This window comes from Phragmites australis, chromosome 15 (genome assembly GCF_958298935.1).
Source record: "Phragmites australis chromosome 15, lpPhrAust1.1, whole genome shotgun sequence".
Taxonomy (NCBI): domain Eukaryota; kingdom Viridiplantae; phylum Streptophyta; class Magnoliopsida; order Poales; family Poaceae; genus Phragmites; species Phragmites australis.
In genome coordinates, this window is record NC_084935.1 from 19,919,593 (window position 1) to 19,940,460 (window position 20,868).

The following is a 20,868-nucleotide window of genomic DNA, read 5'->3' on the forward strand; positions in this document are numbered from 1 at the left end:
CAGACGCTTCAAATGGGGAATTACAGGAAAATACCACACCACCTTCCTAAGACCACCTTTACTTTTCTTTCCTTCGTAAATAAGATACAATCCTGCTTACATATATGTATTTTTTTCTATTTCTAGTCCTAAAGGACAAATTATCTTCTTCACATCGTAGATGCCCACGGGCATCAAGTTCCCCTCCTGTAGCATGTCACTTAGCAGATCCAGCAATGCTTCAAAACTCTTATCAATCCAACAAAGGGTTGCCTTCAGCTGTAGAAGCTTTGGGTTCCGAAAGATCCGTGTGTACTTCTCCTTACAGTTGGGATAACGGGGCGTTTTGGAATCCCACACAAATTCCTGGAATTTAGCAAACTCACCATTGTTATAATCGTCGTGCCGCTCAACATCCCGCACCATCTGGTCCACATTCTCCACAAAATCCTCGAGATCATTATCATTCAAACCTAATATGTCCTCATCCCTGAGATCATGATCCGTCGTGTAAGTCCTTGATCCACACTGTCAACATGGAGGGCCCGATCCATCTCTCCCTTGTTAAGGCCTTCTTCGCCATGTTTATTCCAACATGTATAATTCTCTTTAAATCCATGCATGACCAAGTGCACATAGATATTGTCTGGTTTCGGGAACTTCTTTTCATTGCTGCAGTCACAACATGGACAATACATTATCGTTATACCATGATCTTTCATATCCGCCAAGGCAGCACTCATGAAATGCTTCACCCCGCTCAGGTACTCCGCACAAGTCCGGATCTTGAGGTACATCCAACTTCTGTCCGTCATCTACAATTAATGTAAAAACATTCATTCTTAATTAATAATGACCTTAATTTCGTGGTTAAGCACGCGATTAAAAATTCCTAACAAATACACTAGATTTGTGGCATCTCGCGGTAGATCGGACAAACCTAGTACCAAATCTAACATAAATACAACTCACTTGTACTAAGATTTTGGATAAAGATGCAAAATGACCAATTACAACTCAAAGCACAACAAATCTATCAAATAGGGATTAGAGGAGAAGGAAAGGGGGAGATACAAACCTTCAAAGACCTAGCACCAATTCAAACTTAAAATTAACAAAATATTAGAGAGTCTCTAGTGGAACCGGAGAAAATCGCCAGAACTAAGCGCGCGATACTGTTGACAACTATTTGACCCGCACATTGGCTGACCAGCTCTTATAACAGATCTAAGTAATAAGTGACAGGTGATAATATTACCCGTCACTTATTATATCTCATAAGTGACGGGTCATATTTATTACTGGCCCAGAGAGACTCGTCACCTATGCCAAATCATAAGTGACGGGTCATACCATGGCTCGTCACCTATGACTGGTGCGGAGAGACCCGTCACTTATGACCAAGTTATAGGTGACGGGTTTATCCATTACCCGTCACTTATGCCATAGGTGACGGGTAATATTATGACCCGTCACCTATTACATGTTATAAGTGACGGGTATATACCCGGTCTCGATCAGAGACGACATAAGTGATGGGTAATATAATGACCTATTACTAAATTGTATCTTCTTTGTCCGTTTTTCACATAGTGTGACAAGAGGGTGCTAACAGCCCTATGGCTTTTACCATTCATATCCTCAATCACTGGACCAAAGGCACGAACAACAACATCCTGATCTTGGATGTCGACCATTGCAGATAGGCTTGCATCAACTGCCAACGTGCGCCACTGTGAATGTTGAGGGGAAGATTGCAAAGGAGGTGCTAAGGGAGTAGAACGCACCAAAACTTCATTGTCCTGGGCCGGCCTATGTGAAGCATAGGACTGAGACAAACCCGAATGTGGACACTCATTGTGGGGCAGAAGACCTAGAGCAAATGCGCAATCAATCGATGTGTGCTGGGGATTGAGGGCGCACTCATGAGCACCCACGACAAGCCATGCACCAGAGAGCGAGAGCGAAGGGGGGTCAAGCTGGGCCAAGCGAGAGGTAGGAGGCATCCTGCGTCGTGTGGGGCACCATGCAGAACGATGGCCATATGCAGAGCTGAGAATGCAGCATGGTGGGTCGCGACAATCTACCACTCTGTGATCCTTGGCCAGGCATCTAGGACATCTTCTGTTGGACTTCTTCTTAAAGAGGGCTCGAATTGCTGCAACATTGGGCCGATATGTGGTGGGGAAGTGTGGGACTTCACCGATCTGTTCAATTTTCCTTTCCACCACCAATATCTCTCCTTGACTTTCCACCAAATTGTCCGAAGACACGTTGTGGTGAGCGGCATTAACAAAACGTTCCTCTGCTCTGTGGCCGGCATGCTTGAATTCAATCTGTCCTTGGTCACCGTCCTCGTTGCTGCGCCCTTCCTACTACCGATGACACGGACTCGAAGCACCCCGCGACGTGCGGCGACATGGTGAAGAGCCGTGATGGGCACGATAGCTTCTCTCCCGATGTCCCAAACGGTGGCACCGAAAGAACCTGACCAGGGCCCAACAGTTGTGAACGCGGTGGTCCGACGCAAGGCAGACAAAGCAATGGCCTTGAGTCTTCTTGCGGAAGTAGAGGAGCGCCAGAGATTCTGCTTGGTGCGGATGTTGAGGTGACATGAAGCCAGTTTGAGTACACGACCAGGGTGCACGTCGTGGTACTCCCTTGGATGCCTCTCTCTCCTCCACCAGTAGTGTTCCTTGACTTGAGTGCAGACTGGATCATGTTGAAACCTCATTGGGTTGGTGGCCGTTGCATGCAGCGGCATTCGGGCGAAGGCATCGGCAAGTGAATGCGGAGCATGTCGATATGATAGGCATCAGAATCAACCTGCGAGGGCTAAGAGCGAAGCGAACGCTCTTCCCCTTGACCTCCCTTGTCAGCACTCTAAAGGCGGAGCGAAGGCGCAGTTCAGGAGGTTGGCGGTTGGATATACAAGTGGGAGAGGGGCGCTTGATGATTTCAGCGTAGGAGGGAGCCGGGCTGGTAGCACATTCGGGCGTGGCCGGCACCACAAGGTCATCGACCAGCTCCGGCAGGCGGGATCTGGGCGGAGGTGGCGGCGAGTCGATAAAGTATCCCCCGAAATCTAGAACTGCTTGGGAGGCGGTCGAGGTTGGGTGGTTTGGGAAGCTCTTAATCTGGATGCTAGAAGGCTGCTAGGGTGGTAGGGGATATTTTGATATATTTGCACTTTGTTGCTCTCGTCGTGCACGGGGTGTTGAGTAAGATTTATGCACTAAATTGCAAGTTCCGATAACTTTAGAGACTAAACTGCAGCAGTACAGTTCCAAGCACAGCTGTTTTGCTGTTGGCTAGGAACTTGAACTTGATTGTATCTTTGGACATGACCTTGTGGTTTTTATGGCCTTTGCGGGTAGAGAGTGTGGGATGGATTCTGAATGATCAGCCTTATTGAATATATATGGACCATTTTACCTATCGTACCTTTCTCCAATTCTTTTGGAGTTTCTTCCTATGCTTCTCCATTTGTCAAGGCTTAATTTCATCTTTGCTTACTTTTAGAAAATTCTCCTTTTTATTTGGCTTCAACTGCTGGAAGCTGCTCTTTGGTAAGCATGAAGAAGGCTTGAAAAAGTTTCCTTGCCTTGACGATCGCTAAGGAATGTGTACTAACAATCTCACAACAATTTGCAAATTTCACTTTTGAAGTTAGTTTGATAGACGCCAAACAAAGCATACAGTACTTTAGTACATCCTATATTTCTATACACCAATAAATAAACAAGCATGTGCTGTGGCTTAAGCTAGTGCCAGCTTTTGGGCTATAGAATCCTCCTCCACTAAAAAGTAGCAAATTTATTGGAATGAAGGAGTGTATCTCCTAATAAATACATGGAACAACATCACGAGGTTATCAACCGTAAGTCGATCTTGTGTTCAATAGAAGCTATATGTTTCTTTGATTCAGTGGAGATATATCTTTAGCAGTCAATTAGACAAGTAAGAATCAGAGTGCCTAGACAGATGTCATTCATGATTATTTGATCCAAATAAATGTGTAAGTTAATATTATGTCACACCCGGTTTTTCAAAAAAATCACCAGGTGCAATCCACATATATGTTAGGATCCATTTCTTCATACACGCGGTGACATATAAGTGATATACAGTTTTATATCGAACAAAAACAACTTTATTGAAATAAATACCAGAGTTTACAAGACAGTAGCGGAAGAACACAAGAGAACTCTTATGGATCTTCTGGGCACACCACAAGCAATCTACTCGAAGCAATATGACCTGGAACACTACATCTCTTATCAACGGTCTTCAGCTTCCTTTATCTTCTTGTAGTCTTCTCCAACTGAGCATCATTTATTATTATAGATATAGCAAGTGTGAGTACATATCATACTCTGCAAGTGTAGAAAGGTATGATATGAGGGCTTTAGTCAAGAAAAGATTAAACACTGGTGTACTGTACTAAACAACCTTAACTTCTCATTCTAAGAAACAGGCATCATATTTACTGAGTGTGAAGACACAACTTAAGCAAGAGGAATAGCTTATCGGATTCCATCCGACAACCAAACTCACCAGATATCCCATATACGGCTACCAAAACTCACTAGGTAATCCCATTGTCTGGCTACCCGACCACCCATACCAGAACCCTGATCCCAACTAATCAAGAAGAAGTCCAAGCCCGCTCTTGACCGTGAGCACGGCTGATCGATCAGTTTGATACTCTGTAGATTTTGCACACTTTACCCACGAGTCGTGATCAACTCTTTTACCGGTACACATCAGTACCTTACACACTTCCAAGGTGTGCGCCAAGGGATCGCTACAAGGCTGTTACAAAGCTCCCGCCATCCCGTAAACAACCACTAAGGTTTCACTTCTAACAGATGATTACATTGCTGCAGAAGCCCCCTCTTGTACCACTCAACCGTCCACTGGTGCTCATCGAACCAGAGGGGTGGCTAATTAATTGGTCAAGTCATACTCATATAATCCTCATGGTTGCGCTGTTTAGCCTGGTTACATATTCAAGAACCAGTCCTTAGAATCTCACACAAGAACATACACATTCCCACCGTGCAGCACAATACATGCGTCTTCTTGTACCATCTCAAACCAACCATCTTGTTAGGATCCCTACACCATGTTGCTACAAAAGATTACCATACCCGCTTCATGTTGCATAACATTAGTCAAGTTTAACTCATAACCCAACCATGAAAGCAACTAGCATATCAACCCTTTATTCCCAAGACTCATCAATGGCAACAAGGAAAATGATACAAATACTAGTAAACCCTAATCATGGTAGACAAGCATGCATGAAGGATAAACAACTAACATAAATTCCTAAAATAGGTGCAAGATGTTCAAGGACACTTCCTTGGCTGCTGCTCCGTTATTTTCGTAAACTCGGTTCTGGCATATCTTGAAGTCTCGACTCTGTAGCTTATAGATTCTTCATGACACGTTGTATTCTGCTCAAAAGATATACCGACAAAAGAGAAAGCACAAAGCAACTAAGAAACAATACACCAAACAGAGATAATACATCATAAAAACACTATGGTTGGATAGGATATGATTTTAGAAGAATTTAGGTGCAAGAAATGCTCAAATCGGAGTTCAGAAGGAGGAGAATAGCCTTTCAGAAGATTAAATTAGGGTTAAAAGGAAAAGGAGATAGAATATTCTCTGGTAATATCCTCGATGAATTTGTGACATTATGCTGAAGGAAAACTCTAACTCTGGCGATGGCATGACATTGGCAGGGAAACAAATGAAGGCCTCGGTGCATGCGACGATAATAAGGTGATGGTGTGTCGGAATTTTAGGGTCTTGCTGGATAGGACACAAAAAGGATGTTCGATCAAGATGGTATGTGAGATCTTATTAAACCCTAACAGATAATTGGAATAGAGTGGAACAAGGTGATGGCCGGCGGTGGGCTCTCGGTGTCACCGGCGATGGAGGACACGGGCGACGGCGGTGGCGGTCACTAACGTCGATGTTGGGCAATAGTGAGTTTCAACAAATTGAGGAGAGTATTGTGTAGAACGCGAGAAGGCAAACTTGGTTTTATGGTTGGTCTTGGCAGAGGAGTTCTGAGGTAGCGGCAAAATAGTGATGAGCATTCCCATGTTCGGTGGTGGCCGCGCACAGAGATAGTGAAGAAGATGCTCACGTTCTCAGAGATAGATTATGAATTCAAGGAAAGCACTTGAACATAGAGCTTCAAATGTATAAGGAACACAATGCTAGGGTGTAGGTTTGGATAGAAATTCACCTGAAAAGGAGATCGATTGGTTCAAACTTTTGGTAAGATTGTGCAATGATATTGAAAGTTGAGATTGCGTTCTTGGTGGCGTCGCTACAGATCCGATTGAACCCTTATGAGTCCACATATAAGATGTGATGTAACACACCGTGATGTGGCCGGTGCATCAAAAGCACTACTGGATTGACCGGAACGCGAATGAACTTCGGGTGCACGCGCCAAACACACCCGGATAAGGGAGCAGCGACAACAACAACGTTGGCATCGATGCTCTCCTGGCTGAACCACTTTTAGGGATTGTAGAGGACAACCAGGGGCACATGCCAGTGAAAGGGATCGGTGATTGGAGCTCCAGTCCACCAGGGAATGCGGCTGACGTTCTAGGTTCGCAGGATGTGTGTGGCACTGGGTATCAAGGATTACGATGTCGATAACGGGAGCTCTATTCTAGATATGGACAAACCAATTTGGCAGGATGTATACGACTAGTAGAGGCATGTCTCGGCCAAAGGACTCATGGATTGGATTCTAGATCACCGGGGAACGCGATCTAAACCCACGCTGCACAGAACTCCAGATTGGGGCAATGGCACGGCGATCGTGATCTTGGTCGCTTCAGGGCTCTAATGGCAAAAAAGGTTGGAGAAAGTGTGTGGAACATCTAGGGGCACGTTCTGGACAAAGGGCATGGCAATCCGAGCTCTGATCGGCCGAGGAACGACGATACCATCCACAATGGCGCAGCTGTCCGCGACGGTGACGACTGTGGCAGCGCAGATCAAGCTTTGGCCGAGCTCGGGGTTTGGTTAGGGATCACAAATGGCATCCATACAGGGGAAAAGAGGAGGGTAAGGGACTAGTATGGGTCCTCACCTTACTGCAATGATCGGTGAAGAAGAATTCGGGGACACAACGATGGCACCGGCGGCGGCGGCACTTATCCCAATGGCGTCTTTGCTCCTCTGGCCAAACGAGATTTGTGTGAGGGATGATCTAGGGCATATATTGGTGAAAGATCAAGGTTTTTACCTGGACGGATCACCAGGAACACGGATGGCAACCGACGATGACATGACTGGACGCGACTTGCAGTGAGAACGGTGACCCATAGCAGCAACCTGGCGGCGTGGTGGAGTGGTGGCGTGCAGCTTGCAGCAGCATAGAGGGCTCCTTTTATATGCGTAGGGAGGGAGAGGGACGACCAAGCAACAAAGAGAAAATGGCTGGTCGGAGTTAAGGCCGTCGATTTCAGAATTTATTGGGGAGGGGAAACGGCTAGCTCAGGTTAAGGACAATAACTTCACTGTAATAACTCTAAATTCGACGTTTTTAAACTCTATCTTGTAGAACTCAAAAAGATATACAAATTTGGTATTCATTGGAATTCTAAAAATGCCATCTTGATTTCAAAAAATGTGCGACAATAAAAACTATTTGAATTCAGCCTTAACTGCGCAACACTGATCTCGCAGGCAATAACTCCTGGATCCGTTATCCAAATGCGGACTTCCATAGGTGCTCTTAGGAATGCTGTCACAAGGAATCCTCATTGCACAACATGCCTGCACACCGCGGGCACAGCAGGCCTAGGTCACTGCAGAGGCATCAAGCCCAGGTTTCCTGGAAGGCAGTTCATAGCCTCGATAGTGTGTAGATGCTGGTTATCAAGGGACTTCCATAACGTAGTTGCGGCGCCCCCGATGGATTTCTTCGGGAGTCATGACATGCCCACGCACCTGTAGGCATTGCTTGCCTAAACCTAAAGTCGCCTAGAAAGGTTTCCTGGAGGGTAGGCTTTGCCCTGGTAGGCAGTAGAGCCCACACACCTGCAGCAGCACAGCATGCCTAGGTCACCCAGAGGGCAGATTATGCCAAGGTGTCCTGGAAGGCATTACACAGCCTCGGTAGTATGGACACCGCATATCAAGGGATGACCTTCATGTGAGAATGCGGTGCTCTGAGGAATGCTATTGCAAGGAGTCCTCATTGCACGACATGCTTATATACTGCGAGCGCAGCATGCCTAGGTCATCGCGATGGCATCAAGCTTAGGTTTCCTAGAAGGTATTGCATAGCTTTAGTCGTATATGCCACGAACCAGGGCACACCCTTGGTGGACAGTGTTGCGGTGCACCCAGGTTATTTCCTCAGGAGCACGAGAAGCCTACACACCGCGGGTGTAGCATGCCTAGGTCACCTAGAAGGCAAGACTACCTAGGTTTCCTAGAAGGTATTGCGTAGCCCTAATAGTGTGTAGAGCCTTCGGCGTTAATACATGCCGAAGGGGATATAAAACCTCTGGAAAAAATAGAGAGTCTCACAAAAGGATACAAAACCTCCGGCAAAAACAGAGAGTCTTACAAAAGGATACCAAAACCTCTGGCAAAAACGGAGAGTCCTACCAAACCTCCAACAAAAATGGAGAGTCTTGCAAAACCTCTGCCAAAACGGAGAGGCTCCCAAAACCTCCTCAAGACGAAGAGTTTTGCAAAAGCTCCGGCAAAAACAAAGAGATTTCCGAAAACCTCCGTGAAGCGGAGCGTCTTACAAAAACCTCTAACAAATAGTCTTGCAAAACCTCCGCCAAAATGGAGAGACTCCCAAAACCTCCACAAGACAGAGAGTCTTGCAAAAGCTCCGGCAAATACGGAGAGACTTCCGAAAACCTCCGCGAGGCGGAGGGTCTTGCAAAACCTCCACCAAGATGGAGAGACTCCCAAAACCTCCGCAAGATGGAGAGTCTTACCAAACCTCCACCAGACGGAGAGGTTCCTAAAAACCTATCAGACAAAATCCACTAGCATCTTGAAGGCAAGCACCTTTGTACCAGAGGGGTGTGAAGCTGACTAGCCCCCGACAGGCATAGCCAACGGACCAAAGGGGTATAAATCCCCCTCCCCGCAGGATGAGGTATGGCCTGCATGACTCAAACATGTATGGTAATAGGTAAAGTCATTACCCTACAATCTCATCTGAAGATACGATTCATACGTCATTTATGAAGATCATGCTAACATTAAGTAAAAGCCCACTCTGTGTGGCACGAGAAATAGTATGGTATCCCCAGCTGGTTATTGCAGCGGCTAAGGACCTCCGGAGCTGGGTAGCGGCTAAAGACCTCCGGAGCCGGGCAGCGGCTAAGGACCCGAAGGGTCGAGGACCACCTCCGGAGCTTGTCTCCAAAGGTTCCAGATGGACTTCGCTAGGTTGGGAATCTGGAACAAATTTGGAACAAGGCCCTACCAGTGTTGAGCTCGTGGAGTACGTGATAACCAGAAACGACGAGGTCACCACCGCTTCACCCAGCCCTCCATAGTTACCCTACGTATCTGCCACCGCCAGACTCCCGAGGCCACCTCTTTCCCAGAAGGAACGAAACCGGTGATGATCTATGCGAAGGCTCGGTACGTCGGTCATCTAAAAAACTAGCCATCGCCTATGAATGGGATGAAGAAGCGTGGCTTGAAGGCACGAAGGCACATAGACATGCGGTTCCCTGCTCAAAGGATCCCTTTACACTTTGGCCCAAAAAGAGATACAATCGCCCCCGAAGGTCCAAATTATATTATTAAACAAATCATGCATCCGGAGGACACGTACAAAAGGCAAACAGTACAAAAGGCCGCTGCAGAGGAGACAAACCCCGAGAGAGCAAATGAGGGGGAGAAAGAGTACAAGGTGGAAGATAACTATGACCCATGGCAGGGCCATAGTCGAACGGCAAAACTGGGATGTCCATGAAGCACCCCCAAAAGGCCACCTTCGCCTCCTAGAGATTCTGGCAGGGGCCGCGCATGGAGCAGCGTATACACCTCATCCACGGCCTACCGCCACAGAAGCCGATGCCATAGCTGACCCTCGAGCTGTCAGAAGATGAGGAAGAAAATGAAGGGGCCACCGTTGAGTTCTCCTCCTGCTTGTTCCCATCCCTCACTGCGGAAGTCCGCTCCTCCTCATCACTCTCCCTTCACAGGAGATCCCAGTCAATCTCTGCATCGTCGACAAGAATATCGATGATCTCGACAGACATGGTCTCCTGAACTGGGGGTTGGGTAGGGGCAACAGGCAGCTATCCACCCCGCAGGGATGGAAGCTGGACGGCCACGGGCACCACCACCAATGGCCGAAACAGCCCAGCCCCAGTAGAAGAAGTCGAGATCATCGATGTTTCTGAAGATGATGTGGAGGAAGATGATGCCATATTCAAAGTCAAGTTAAGTGCTCGCTCGTGGGGTGGTGATAGATCCAGCCAGATGACCCCCGCTTTATACCCGGGCCAAGTGGCCATGTTCGCCCAGCAAGAGAAGCGTAACCAACGCAGTGTCGCCCCATGGCTTCCCTGATTAATCTCTGGGGGCCTATGGCCATATCCCGATCGTTCCACCGACACATGGCAACATCCCACGGCAACGCCTCGTTTTCTTACACGAATTTCCCGTCACATTAATGACCTAGACTCCTTTCGGTGCTTGCTAGGGGCGTCGGTGCAAAACCCTAGATGAACCAACGCATTATCCGGTCAGAAACGCGCCAGTGATACATTCCATCCTACTGTCCTCAAACTAGCAAATGTGGGGATTCCCTGATCCCACACGTAATCCCCGACTCTGACAAACTTAAATGGCGAGAAGACCCATCACCAAAAAAATTCCAAAGAATCTAAATCGACCTCGGCACGGACCGCTGAGTGCATCACCTCCACCGACACCCCTCCGACCTCCAGTCCCTATACCGCATACTCCAACTCCAACAGGCTCCGGAACGTACCTCCTCTGCTGATATGTCTTCGGTCTTCAACTCCGACTTTGACACAGGCTGCAACTTAGACCTCAGCATAACCCCAGGGTGTGCCGCCATCACCAATGTACAGCAACCATTGAGCTTCACCATCAATGCCAAAAGTTCCCACCGAAAAAACTCCTCAGGGACAAGGAGTGGTCTTCGGGCATTCTTGTTACAAACCCAGCCTGGAGTTGGTTTTCCTTTACATCCTCTCACCCCTCCAAATGTCGAGGCTAGAGAATTAGGGTGTACTGTTGGGGGAAAATAGACCAGCCTGAGGATAATGGTTGGCGATCGCTATCAAAGGTCCCTCCAGAGCCTTCGACCTCCGGACTCGGTAGGAGGCCCCATCCCTGGAGGCTACGAACCCCTTTGGGCCACCTCTCCGGCTCGTGCGTGGCCTTCTGAAGACTCGAAGCTATAGCAAGTACCCCCAGAGCCTTCAGCCTCTAAACTCAACAGGAGGCCTTATGCCCGGAGGCTGCAGACCCCTTCGGACTACCCCTCCAGTCCCCATGAGGCCTTCTGAAGCCTAAAGGCGCGACCGGCCTCTGAAGATAATATCAGGGAAGAAAGGACTCCCCCTCTGCAGTCGACCTAATGCGAGGTGACGGGCGATAAATACCGGTGCAAGTGGTGCTTATCCTGACACCCCAACACGATGCAAGCCATCCTGACACCCACAGCAGAACGACGCCAAGCCGTAATTGAGAACCGGCTCACCCCTCAGGGGGCAAAAACAAAAATAGTTACCACAGTAGATATTTATTTTCTATGTAAGGGTAAAAGGTAGTTATCCAGGATAAGGCCTAGTAATTCAGCCAGGTCCTATATATTTGTACATCGTGCTAACTTGTATACTAAGCTACGTACTGCCTTATAAATAAGGGGTCGTGGTCACTTGGAAGAAGAGGTCGGAAAAGGGCTCGCTCAACACAGCACGAAGGAGCATAATTACAAAGTTTTCCTGTGATACTCCCCCTACCCCGGTCCATATTTTTACTATCAGTACATTCGTTGTGTTCCTTCCTCTCAAACTTCATCTCCAAGCTTGAGTCTCCTCCTTAGAAGAAACTCTCACCGTACTTATTGGGGCAAGACGATCTCTTGCTCCAACAGTTCTAAATTTTACACTGATGTTCCCTAACTTATGCTCTTTATTTCATTTCTTTCTTAAAAAAAATAGAATAAACAAGTATGAGTTATGATTGCAGCAGCAAACATCTTTGACAAGCGATGTGCTGATGCAAAAGCATATATGACGAGATAGCTCGTTTGTACATAGAATTGCAAAAGATGCAAGAGGTTCTAAGACGCTTATTTGTTTGCTATCTAAGATGTAGGAAACAAATTCGCATGTTTTGTCTAATGAATTAGATGCTACAGATCCTGGAAATGAAGCATTGAAGATAAAGAGAACGGCAGTAGAAACAACACCGCCCAATTCTGATCTGTAAGGTTTGCAGTTCCGGTGTTATTTGTATGCTTGTTTTTCCATATCAACACATCTGTGCATGCAAGCCATGTGGAGGCAATCTTATGACATGTACTGCAAAAGTTAATGCAATCGAGGCTCGATTTGGTTGAGAAAAAAAGTAGCAAAAACAGCAATCAAAATCTGATGTGTGTGATGTGTCTAATTAGAGCATGTATGTTTTAGTTCTGTAAGGTGTTGTAACTTAGTTTTGTCATGCTTTCTCTTTATCTTACGCTGTTCCTGTAGTTTCCATACCGGTGCCATGTTTTCCATGTTCTCAGCATATTTCAGTATTACCATAACCTATGTCATTAGTTATATTTTTCTAGATCGAAATAGGCTCTATCAAACCATTGTCTCAGTAGACTGGACAAGCACCGGAACACAAACAAAGTATATGCGTCAACACATGATTGCACTACTACAGAAACCCACATAATAGCCGTCACCTTCAGTGCCGGTCCAAAGGAACCGGTACTAAAAGTGGTATCAGTGCCGGTTCTAAAACTCCCGCCCGCGATTGAGGGCCTGGAGTTAAGAACCGACACCGATAGTGGTGTTTCAGTACCGGTTCCTCTTTAAACCGGTACTGGTAGCATCTTACAGTATATATAGCCCATCTTCTTCCCCATCTCGATCTAGAACAGAGCCGCCGCCACCGCAGCCCAGTGTTACAGCGCCTCCTTGCCATTTTTTTTTGCAATTCAAGGTGTTTTTTTTTTTGCGTGGGAGCCTTCAAAATTTGGAGGAGTCAACTGTTTTAAGGTTAGTGAGATGATCTATATTTCATTTTTGGATAGATTACTTGGTAGATTGCTCTAGGGTTGCTGATGGATGGTGCTTGTTCCATGGTTATGGATTTAGAGATGTAGTTGAGATCTAATTTAGGTAAAGTTTGCAACTTTGTCGTTGTTAGATGTATAGAGATGATCTACATTTGATTCTTAGTTGGATTTTAGTTGCTAGATTGCTCTAGGTTTGAATTTAGGTGGTTGTTAGTTGGTGTTAAAATTTGGAATGAGCAAGAGCTCAAATATCCATATAAATTAGAGAAAGATCGCAATTTTATCATTGTAGATGATTTAACGAGTAGATTAAAAGTCACATGTAAATAGAGTTGGGTGCCTACATTAAAATCTAGGGACAGTTCCAATTTGCCACTCGTTGAACCGTTATTGCGATTCAAAAATTGCAAAAATACCGCTAGAACTGTCATTTGAGTGGCATCCTAAGAATTAAAAATCAGGGAGGTATTTGGAAAATATCCCTAAAATCTAGCTCTAATTTTCTAGTATGTGGATTGCGTATATTTTTAAAGTCATGAATTATAGTAATAATACAGTGGATTTCCTCTGTTAATTAATCAATATAGTGAATTTAACATGTACAGTGGATAAAATATTATGTTGTAGGGATGGCACGTCCACCCACGGGTCACAATCGGACTCGGCAGCCTTTGGAAGGCGGGTCCCCCGACCCGACCCAAGTACTGGAAGGAGATGGGCCCTCAAATAGGGACCAATCAGGATACAAGGTAATTCGATGAATATATTCTAGATTTTGAAATGTTTAATGATTATAAATCCAACGTGTTTAATTATAATGATTTGCAGATAGACCGGTCATGGATGTACAAGGAACAAGGGCCAGGGTTCATTGTTGGCATCGAGGCTTTTTTAGGGGCTGCTGCAACGTACAAGAAGCAAAAAAGGAAGCGTGACGAGCACTATATATGCTATCCGTGTGTCGACTGTAAGAATGAGAAGCAGTTTTCAAACATAGAGCAGATCCGTGCACACTAGATTCGCAGGGGTTTCAAGGCTGGCTACACCCGTTGGACTGAGCACGGTGAACATGCAGATGTTGGATGTGAAGGGCAACCAACAGTCGAAGGAAATGGAGGCAACGATCCGACGGCTAATGAAAACTTCGATATGTCAGCATTTGAAGATACTTTTGTCGAGAACGATGATTGGGACACTTTTGTTGGCAACAATGAAGAAGGCATAGAACAAATGTTGCGCGATGGGGAGGGGGACTTCACCGGTGAAAGACAACATCAAAAGTACCAGCGCATGATAGAGGACTCTAAAACACTAGTTTACCTGAACTGTAAAGATGAGCACAGCACGTTGCATGTGGTGCTGATACTGATGCAAATGAAGGCTAGCTATGGTTGGGCCAATAAGAGCTTCAATGAATTGTTAGAATTCTTGAGTGAATTGCTTCCAAAGGGGAACATGTTGCCCGAAAACACGTACCATGCCAAGCAGGTTGTCTACCCATTGGGATTGGATGTAGAGAAAATACATGCATGTGGAAATGACTGCATGTTGTTCCGCGGCGAGGATGCAAACTTGGAAGCGTGTCGTGTTTGCAATGCACCACGGTACAAGAGCAACGTTGATGATATCGAGAGCAATGTCGTGGGGGTGAAGAGAGAAGAAAAGACCCCCCATTAAGGTCGCTTGGTATTTCCCTCTAATCCCCCGTTTGAAGCGATTGTTTGCTAACAGAGCGAATGCCAAGTTGATGCGATGGCACGCCGAACAGCGCAAGAAAGATAGAATGCTTAGACACCCTGCTGATGGCATGCAATGGCGGAGATTCAATTCGAAATACAACGAATTTAGAGAGGAAGTGAGGAATATAAGGTTCGGGTTGAGCACGGATGGGATGAATCCTTTCGGCAACACGAGAAGTACTCATAGCACTTGGCCTGTGACTCTCTGTATCTACAACCTTCGACCTTGGATGTGCATGAAGCAGAAGTACCTTATGATGCCTCTACTGATTAGTGGGCTGAATCAACCAGGCAACGATATCGATGTGTACCTCAAACCATTGGTGGAAGATCTTCTTGTACTGTGGGAAGATGGCGTACCGGTATGGGATGAGTACAGACGTGAGAATTTCACCCTGCGCGCGATGCTGTTCGTGACAATCTCAGATTGGCCTGCTCTTGGTAACCTATCAGGGCAGACTGTAAAAGGGTACAATGGATGTGTTTAGTGCTTGGAGGAAACGGAGGGGCGGTGGTTGAAAAACAGCCGAAAAATGATCTTCATGGGTCACCGTAGGTTCCTCTGTCCGGATCACCCATACCGCAAGAATAAAAGAGCTTTTGACGAGATAGTGGAGCTTCGTCAAGCTCTGAAGATTCGCGGTGGAGAACAGGTATTTAAAATGGTTAAGACACTTAGAGTTGTACTTGGAAAGGGGCCAGGCAGTACAAAAATCCAGGTTGGGCAAAATGCTCCCATGTGAAAAAAGATGTCAATATTTTGGTTACTGCCTTATTGGAAGTATCTTATGGTCCGCCACGCAATCGACATCATGCACGTGGAGAAGAATGTGTTTGATAGCTTGATTGGTATCCTACTAGACATACCCGGCAAAACAAAAGATACACTAAATGCACGGCTGGACCTGGAAGAAATGAACCTCAGGAAGGACCTACACTACATACAACTAGACAACAGCAAAAAGAAACTTCCCACAGCTTGCTACACTATGAGCAAGGAAGAGAAGATCTGCCTGTGTGGTTGCTTGCGTGATATCAAAGTTCCGACAGGTTACTCCTCTAACATCAGGAGCTTTGTAAACTTGAAAGATGCGAAGTTAGTTGGCATGAAGTCTTATGATTGTCACATGATGATGACGCAGATGCTTCCAGTTGCAAATTGAGGTATTCTGTCGGATAAGGTCCGAGACCCAATCATTAAGCTGTGTTCGTTCTTCAACGCAATTTCATAGAAGGTCATTGATCCGAACAAACTAACAAAGCTGCAGGAAGACGTGGTCCATACTATATGTCAGTTTGAGACTATTTTCCCTCCGACATTTTTTGATATAATGCCCCATGTAATTGTTCACATTGTGGGTGAGATAAAGAGCCTTGGCCCCGTGTTTCTGCATCAGATGTATCCTTTCGAAAGGTTCATGGGGGTTCTGAAGAAATATGTTTGTAACCGAGGTTGGCCGAAAGTTGCATTGCCCAAGGGTGGAGTACGGAGGAGGTCATTGAGTTTTGCATTGACTATATGAAACTGAACGCGATTGGTATGCCTATATCTCGCTATGAGGGAAGGCTAAAGGGGAAAGGGACGATAGGTCATACTTCAATCCATATCAAAGATCGTGCTTCATTCACTCAAGCACACTTCGCAGTTCTGCAACAGGCAGTTGTAGTGATCCCATATGTCAAAATGCACGTGAGCATGCTACGCTCCACAAATTCAACGAAGTCAGATGATTGGATCGCAAGAGAGCTCAGAGATAATTTCGGTAATTGGTTACTTCAACACATGATGGGTAAGGATACCGACGATGCTCTGTTGGAACTGCTGGAAAATGGCCCGTCAACTACGATTCGCACATTCCAAGCATACGAGATTAACGGCTATACATTTTATACACGAGCACAAGACAACAAGAGCACTAACCAAAATAGCGATGTCCATACCGATACCTGTGACCACGCTGGCAACAGGGAGACTTACTAATTCATAGAGGAGATTTGGGAACTTGAATTTGGTGAGTTGATGGTCCCTTTGTTTCGGTGCCAATGGGTCAGACTCCCAGGGGGAGTCAAGGTCGATAAGTACGGTATGACTACCGTGGACCTCAAACTCGTCGGATACAGAGAACAACCATTCGTGCTTGCTAACGATGTTGCACAAGTCTTCTATGTAAAGGACCCGGACCCAGCTAACAAGGAGGAGCGTCACATGGTTCTTCAAGGAAAAAGAAAGATCGTCGGTGTTGAGGATGTTGTCGACGACGAAGACTGTGACAAATTCGAAGACCTGCATCCTTTTGGAGAGAGTGTCGAACAGCCTCTCATTGATGACACTACAGAAGCTACCTACATACGCCGCGACCATAACAAAGCATTAATCGTTTAGTGAAAGCAGCTTTCATGTATTTGGTGAAATTTGTATAATATTTAGGTTAAGGTTTATTTTGTATCAAGGACATGTATGGATGATGTAATAATATGCTTTAATTTATATCGAGTGCATATAGATTTTAAAAGGCCTAAACATTTTTTTGAAATTTTCTAGAATTATTTTTCAACATAAAACAAGTTAAAAAGATTTTATAAAATTTATTTGCATTTTTCTATAATTAAAACTAATTTTATATGCAACAAAGCATATTAAAGCATTTATTTTGTCAAACAAAACATTTTTAAATATTATAAGAATTAATTTGGATTTTCTAAAACTATTTTCCAGATTACAACATTTATTTTATAATATTAAAACTATTTATTATACTTCCAGGGAGTTTAACAATAGAAGAATATTTGCTGGGAAAACTAGTATCAGTGCCGGTTCTACGTAGTAACCGGCACTGATATTTCAACTATCAGTGCCGGTTGTACATATAACCAGCACTGATACTAGTATCAGTACAGGTTACTAACTAGAACCGGCACTGATACGTATTCTATATTTATCTCCAATACTTATCCACATCCTCGTTCCTCTATTCACCCTAGCGCCACCTCCTCGTTCGCTTCAGTCAACCGAGCCCCGACGCGCTGCCGCGTCCTCCCAACGCCGCCCCGACATGCCACCGCCTCCTCCTCCCAACGCCGCCCCGACACGCCGCCGCCTCCTCCCGACACCGATTCGTCCCCAGAGCCCTCGCCGCCGTCACCCCCCACGGAGGAGGAGCCGCCGCCGCCCCTGACGCCGACGCCGAGGACCACCTCTCCTGCTCTCCTCCATCCCCTTCAAGCCCAACAGGTAAGCACCATCCCCTTCATTTCTCCGTTTCAGGATTACGTCTCCAGTAATTACGCATTATTGGATTGCGCATTGTATATTCTCAGGTTCAGGATTACGTCTCCAGTATGAAAATCTAATTGCGTGTGACCAGTTAACTTTGAAATGGCTACCGCAGCTGACAATTTATCTTGATCACCCTTGCATCTTCATAAAACAGAATTATCAGAAGCCAAAGACAAAAAGCTCTGAAATTTTAGCTATACTACTTAGCCCATTACCTATCACACTCACTCAGAATTAAACTAACCCATTACCGGCACCACATGTACAGTATGTATCAAGTTACAGACAAAATGCCATGATTTCATAAAACACAGAAATGTATATGGCATGATATTAAAGTCTTCAGTTCCGCCATGCATATTCTTCAGCCAGCTTAACCCTTTCTGTATGCTGGGAGTCCTTCGGACTCTTATTGGATATGATACCTATACCATGGGAACATATATGCATTAGACAGCAAAATCTCAAAGTTGACCTTCTTTTGAAGGTAGAGCTCATCATCCTTGATCGTGTATTTGTTCTGAGATTTTAAGAGTATGAGAGAGATGAACTATAAGACTGGTACATGAGCCTCAAACTCATATGCATATCTAACCGGATATGTTCCAATTTAAAACTTCATATAGTTGAAGAACATCCTTCATTGGAAGAGCATATCGTGTAGTAATTTTCATGTGCGCATATGAACACTAACCATTATTGGATTGCGCATTGTTTTGGGTTTGTATTAATGAAGGATATATGCCATATTAGGATCGCTGTGTGTATATTAGGCTGTGTTTATATTTTTTCATCAAGTGAGATACATGGAAAATTTTAAGTTGAGAGAAATATTATTAATGGTATACTTTTGTCTTTTAGTGTAAATATACTGCAGTTTATGGTGTATAAAATTGAGGAATGATAATATCCAATGTTGTGCCCTCCACTGTTTTCTTTTGCAAGATTATTTTGCGCAACAGTTTTGAATGGAACTTGTAGAAATATTAGTACCTTGGGTAATTCAGCAAGAATCATGTATTTGGCCTAATGTGTTAGCTAGCTGCTTGTGTGGCCTAATGTGTTAGCTAGCTAGCTGCTAGTGACGAATTAGCTTTACTAATATTCGGAGATATCTCAACTGAGAGCTACAAACGTGACATCATAGTACAAGTCAACATCAAAGGCTTACATGAAATTTCTATTATTCCTAAACCATCCCAATTCCCAGCTACTTCTTTGTAATCTGGCATGTCTCAGTTTAATAGTTAGATAGCAGTATTGGATTTGGAGAAGATATGTGAAAGAAGATATCAACTAATTTTGAGGCAATTTAGTCTGAAACATTTCTATTTTCTGAACTAACACTTGAAACGTGCTTGATTCAGGGATAGATATTAACATATAGGATTGTAGCTCGGCTAATAAAGTAGAAATGTGAATGTAAGAAGGCATGAAAACATAATCCATGATGTAGGTGAGATGTGTAAGATTCAACACACTAAAACCTAACAGTTCAGATGTCAATTCGTCTTTACGAAGGCTTCGGAGCCAGTGACAGATCATGGGCTCCTGTCTTCTCATATTTGAGCATATTTTGTGAATCAGTGAGCCTATATTGCAGATGTGAAGGTTAGTTTTAAATGAATTCTATTGTTGCTCTGTCTGTCATGTATACAGGGTGGATACCCCAAAACGGCGAGTTCTTGAAGGTTAAATTAGTATGATGTAAATTTTGATTTTGTTGGCACTTGATCAAAACATTTTTCTCCTTGTCCATATTCTAGAATCATGAAACTAGGATCGTTTTACTGAATATTCATCTCTGTGCTTGCATGTCCAAATAGAATTATAATCTCTGTGCTTTGTATATATAGCAAGTCATTGATTCTAATATGTGCATTTCATTTGAATATATAGCTTTGTATATATAGCTTTGAATATAGCTTTGTATATATAGCTTTGTCATAATTTGGTATGTCATATGTGTTTTCCTATCCGTTTTGGATGGTTGTAGAACAATGACTGATGGTTGGGCGTGGACCATCGAAAAGATCGATGATATAGTTGTAGACCTAAGGAAGATGACTAACGAAAGCTTCGATCCCTGTTCGTGCAAGTGCTCCATGGATACGAACCGGCTTGTAGTCCAACTTGAGGAGGTAGTGAGCAGGCTTCAGAAGTTGTCCATTCAATCAGTCGAGGTGCTGGACCGTCAAGATGTTGGCCACCTTGAGGGCGATGATGTGGATTCTAGCGTGGACCCGAACGACGTGGTTCCTTATGACTACATTGAGGGCGATGATGTTGGCCACATTGAGGGCGATGAGTACTGGTGGTTGCCAAGTGATGATAGCGACGAGTAATTTGAATGTATAATGCTTGTATGGACCTGATTATTATGTGTTTTGTACTCTGGCCATGAACACTTCCATAATTGAAACTGATGTATGTTGTACTTATGGACCTGATCAATATGTTGTAGTTTTGCATTTCTATGTGCCTTATGCCCTTGCGTTTTACGTCCCTTTCTCCTCATTTCTTCTATGTTCCAGTATAGCATTCGGTTTTAGATTATCTCTAAATCA